Here is a 5,998-nt window from a genome sequence, read left to right as displayed (position 1 = left end):
CAATATGATCTATTTATTTCTTTTTATTCTTTCTTTTTCTTTAATTCCCTCAAGATCATAGCAAGATAACCAAGCCCTTGACTCAAAACTAATCTTTATTATATATATAACTCATGGACTCGATTACATAGAAGGATCATAAGGCAAAACCCAAAACTAAATCATACTAAAACTTTATTCTACTAGATCAAGATATTACCATAAGGATCAAACTAAGGAAAACGGTAAAGATAGAAGTGTGATGGTGATACGATACCGGGGCACCTCCCCCAAGCTTGGCAGTTGCCTAGGGGAGTGCCCATACCAGATACTCAGTTCTCCTTTGCTGGTGAAGAAGATGGTGGTGATGATGGATAATCGCGCATCGAGCGTAGGAGATCCTCCAATTTGCGGATAATGCCCTTGAGTGCAGTGATATGCTCCTTCAACAAAATATTTTCACGTGAGAGATACTTGTTTTGTATACGAGCTAACTCAATCATCTTGAAAGCTTCAATCTCCATTGGGGTAAGAAGATTCTAATGAGGTTGAAGGATGTCTTCTTCTTCTTCTGCCGCCGGAGCTAGATCCTCCATGGCCTTCTTGATCCCATCATCCTTGTTGATCTCCCCAGGTTCTTCTCTCTTCAGCTCTATCTTCATTAGCCAAGCATCGTTGTCACCATTGTTGGAGGAGGGGGGCGACATGACGCCTGGTCTTGACGACTCTGGCAGAAAACAACTCAAAACAAAAACAGAGGATATTTGCGTGGTACGGTGGTCAAAACCTTTTGGAGATTATATAATGATTTTTTACCGACCAAAAGAAGTATCGTGCAAGAAAACGGAGTCCGAAGAGCACAAGAGGTGCCCACGAGGCAGGGGGCGCCCAGGGGGTAGGGCGTGCCCTCCACCCTTGTGGACGCCTCGTGTCCTTCCCAGACTACTTCTTATTTTCATATTTTCTTAAATATTCCAAAACGGAGAAAAATTACTATTAGAACTGTTTTGGAGTCGGTTTACTTACTGTACCACATACCTAATCCTTTTCAGAGTCTGAAACGTTCTGGAAAGTGTCCCTTATGTATTCCTCCGGGGTTACAGTTTCAATAACATTAGTTTCAACATTTATGGTATTACCTGAGATGTAATGTTTGATTCTTTGACTGTTCACCACCTTCGGATTTGTGCCTTCGAAGTTGTTGATTTTTATGGCACCGGAACGATAGACCTCCTCGATAACGTAAGGCCCTTCCCATTTAGAGAGAAGTTTTCCTGCAAAAAATCTTAAACGAGAGTTGAATAGCAACACATAATCACCTACATTAAACTCACGCTTTTGTATTCTTTTGTCATTCCATCTTTTAACTTTTTCTTTAAACAGTTTGGCATTCTCATAGGCTTGAGTTCTCCATTCATCAAGTGAACTAATGTCAAATAGCCTCTTCTCACCGGCAAGTTTGAAATCATAGTTGAGCTCTTTAATGGCCCAATATTCCTTATGTTCTAGTTCGAGAGGTAAGTGACATGCTTTTCCATAAACCATTTTATACGGAGACATACCCATAGGATTTTTATATGCAGTTCTATAGGCCCATAATGCATCATCAAGTTTCTTGGACCAATTCTTTCTAGATCTATTAACAGTCTTTTGCAAAATTAATTTGAGCTCTCTATTACTAAGTTCTACTTGACCACTAGATTGTGGATGGTACGGAGATGCAATTCTATGATTAACATCATACTTAGCAAGCATTTTATGAAAGGCACCATGAATAAAGTGTGAACCACCATCAGTCATTAAATATCTAGGGACTCCAAACCTCGGAAAAATAACTTCTTTAAGCATCTTAATAGAGGTGTTATGATCAGCACTACTAGTTGGAATAGCTTCTACCCACTTAGTAACGTAATCAACAACAACTAAAATATGTGTATACCCATTAGAGGAAGGAAACGGTCCCATATAATCAAAGCCCCAAACATCAAATGGATCAATAACAAGTGAATAATTCATAGGCATTTCTTGACGTCTGCTAATATTACTGATTCTTTGACATTCATCACAAGACAAGACAAACTTATGGGCATCCTTGAAGAGAGTAGGCCAATAAAAACCGGATTGCAATACCTTATGTGCCGTTCTATCTCCAGCGTGGTGTCCTCCATAAGCCTCGGAGTGACACTTGCGTAGGATCTGTTCTTGTTCATGCTCAGGTACACAACGTCTAATAACACCATCTACTCCTTCTTTATAAAGGTGTGGGTCATCCCAGAAGTAATGTCTTAAATCATAGAAAAACTTTTTCTTCTACTCGTATGTGAAACTAGGTGGTATAAATTTAGCAACAATATAATTAGCATAATCAGCATACCATGGAGTAGTACGATAAGCATTTATGACAACTAATTGTTCATCAGGGAAGCTATCATCAGTAGGTAGTGGGTCATCAAGAATATTCTCTAACCTAGATAAGTTGTCTGCAACGGGGTTCTCGGCTCCCTTTCTATCAATAATATGCAAATCAAATTCTTGTAGCAAGAGAACCCATCTAATGAGTGTAGGTTTAGCATCTTTCTTTTCCATAAGGTATTTAATAGCAGCATGATCAGTGTGAACAGTTACTTTATAAGGTCGGAACTTATCACAAGCAAATACAACTGCTAAAAATTCTTTTTCAGTAGTAGCATAATTTCTCTGGGCACTGTCTAGAGTTTTACTGGCATATTGAATAACATTTAATTTCTTGTCAACTCTTTGTCCTAGAATAGCACCTACAGCATAATCACTAGCATCACACATAATTTCAAAGGGTAAATTCCAATCAGGTGGCTAAACAATAGGTGCAGAAATCAAGGCTTTCTTAAGTATTTCAAATGCTTCTACACAATCATCATCAAAGATAAATGGAACATCTTTTTGTAAGAGATTATTCAGAGGCCTAGAAATTTTAGAGAAGTCCTTAATGAACCTCCTATAAAAACCGGCATGACCAAGGAAACTTCTTATACCTTTAATGTCCTTGGGACACGGCATCTTTTCAATAGCATCAACTTTAGCTTTATCAACTTCAATACCTCTTTCAGAAATTTTATACCCCAAGACAATACCTTCATTAACCAAAAGTGGCACTTCTCCCAATTCAAGACAAGATTAGTTTCTTCACATCTCTGCAAAACTCAATCAAGGTTGCTCAAGCAATCATCAAAAGAAGTTCCATATACGGAGAAATCATCCATGAAAACCTCAACAATCTTTTCACGAAAATCGGATAATATAGCCATCATGCATCTTTGAAAGGTAGCAGGTGCATTACACAAACCAAAAGGCATACGTCTATAAGCAAAGGTACCAAAAGGACAAATAAAGGTGGTCTTTTATTGATCCTCTTTTGACACAGGTATTTGAGAGAAACCAGAATAACCATCTAGAAAGCAAAAATGTGTATGTTTGGATAATCTTTCTAGCATTTGATCAATAAAAGGTAAAGGGTAATGATCCTTTTTAGTAGCTTTATTTAGTTTACGGAAATCAATTACCATTCTATAACCTGTAACAATTCTTTGTGGGATCAATTCATCTTTATCATTAGGAACAACAATAATACCTCCCTTCTTAGGGACACAATGGACAGGACTTACCCACTGACTATCAGCAACGGGATAAATTATACCTGCCTCCAGAAGCTTTAATATTTCTTTTCTTACCACTTCTTTCATCTTAGGATTTAACCTTCGTTGGTGATCAACAACCGGTTTAGCGTCTTTCTCCAATTTTATTTTGTGCTGGCATAGAGTGGGACTAATGCCCTTAAGATCATCAAGAGTATATCCAATAGCAACACGGTGCCTCTTCAGAGTTTTCAATAATTTCTTTTCTTCATGCTTTGAAAGGTTAGCACTAATAATAACAGGATATATCTTTTTTACATCAAGATAAGCATATTTAAGAGTATCAGGTAATGGTTTAAGCTGAAACACGGGATCACCCTTGGGTGGAGGAGGATCCCCTAGGATTTCAACAGGCAAGTTGTGTTTCAAAATAGGTCCCTGTTTAAAGAATACTTCATCTATTTCCCTTCTTTCATTCATAAACATATCATTTTCATGGTCGAGCAGATATTGTTCTAACGGATCATTAGGAGGCACGACAATAGAAGCGAGACCAATAATTTCATCTTTACTAGGCAATTCTTTATCATGGGGTTGTTTACGAAATTTAGCAAAATTAAACTCATGAGACATATCCCCCAAACTAATAGTAACAACATCCTTTTTGCAGTCTATCCTAGCATTAACAGTATTCAAGAAGGGTCTACAAAATATAATGGACAAAAGTTATCTTGTGGGGAACCAAGAACAAGGAAATCAGCAGGATATTTAACTTTCCCACACAAGACTTCAACATCTCTAACAATCCCAACTGGTGAAATAGTGTCTCTATTGGCAAGCTTAATTGTAACATCAATTTCCTCTATCTCTGCAGGTGCAATATCATGCATAATTTCTTTGTATAAGGAATGAGGTATTGCACTAGCACCCATATCACACAAGCCATGACAACAATGATCTCCTATTTTAACAGAAATGACAGGCATGCCTACAACAGGTCTATGTTTATTTTTAGTATCCGGTCTAGCAATTCTAGCAGCTTCATCATAGAAGTAAATAACATGCCCATCAATATTATCAGCCAAGAGATCTCTAACCATAGCAATACTAGGTTCAACTTTAATTTGCTCAGGGGGTGTAGGTGTTCTAGTGTTACTATTATGAACCACAGTTGAAGCTTTAGCATGATCCTTTATTCTAACAGGGAAAGGCGGTTTCTCAATATAAGCAGTAGAAACAACAGGATCAACATTATAAGTGATAGTCTTTTCTTCAACTTTAATAGGTGCAACTACTTTTACTTCAATGGGAGGATTATATTTAAACCACTTCTCCTTAGGGAGATCAACATGAGTAGCAAAGGATTCATAGAAAGAAGCTACTATCTCAGAGTCAAGTCCATATTTAGTGCTAAATTCACGGAAAACATCGGTGTCCATAAAAGATTTGACACAATCAAACTTAGGTGTTATACCTGAGTCCTTACCTTCATCGAGATCCCAATCTTCAGAGTTGCATTTAATTCTTTCCAATAAATCCCATTTGAATTCAATAGTCTTCATCATAAAAGAGCAGTACAAGAAGTATCGAGCATGGAGCGATTGTTGAGAGAAAGTCGGGCATAAAAATTTTGAATAATAATTTCTCTTGAGAGCTCATGATTGGGGCATGAATATAACATTGACTTAAGCCTCCCCCAAGCTTGAGCGATGCTTTCTCCTTCACGAGGCCAAAAATTATATATATAATCATGATCACGATGAACCAGATGCATAGGTGCTTCACTCCCCGGCAACGGCGCCAGAAAAGAGTCTTGATGACCCACAAGTGTAGGGGATCTATCGTAGTCCTTTCAATAAGTAAGAGTGTCGAACCCAACGAGGAGCAGAAGGAAATGACAAGCGGTTTTCAGTAAGATATTCTCTGCAAGCACTGAAATTATCGGTAACAGATAGTTTTGTGATAAGGTAATTTGTAACGGGCAACAAGTAATGAAAGTAAATAAGGTGCAGCAAGATGGCCCAATCCTTTTTGTAGCAAAGGACAAGCCTGGACAAACTCTTATATGAAGGAAAATGCTCCCGAGGACACATGGGAATCATCGTCAAGCTAGTTTTCATCACGCTCATATGATTCGCGTTCGTTACTTTGATAATTTGATATATGGGTGGACCGGTGCTTGGGTACTGCCCTTCCTTGGACAAGTATCCCACTTATGATTAACCCCTCTTGCAAGCATCCGCAACTACAAAAGAAGTATTAAGGTAAACCTAACCATAGCATGAAACATATGGATCCAAATCAGCCCCTTATGAAGCAACGCATAAACTAGGGTTTAAGCTTCTGTCACTCTAGCAACCCATCATCTACTTATTACTTCCCAATGCCTTCCCCTAGGCCCAAACAAT

Source organism: Aegilops tauschii, chromosome 5 (genome assembly GCF_002575655.3).
Source record: "Aegilops tauschii subsp. strangulata cultivar AL8/78 chromosome 5, Aet v6.0, whole genome shotgun sequence".
In the NCBI taxonomy this organism is placed as follows: Eukaryota; Viridiplantae; Streptophyta; class Magnoliopsida; order Poales; family Poaceae; genus Aegilops; species Aegilops tauschii.
Note: the sequence above shows the minus strand (reverse complement) of the source record.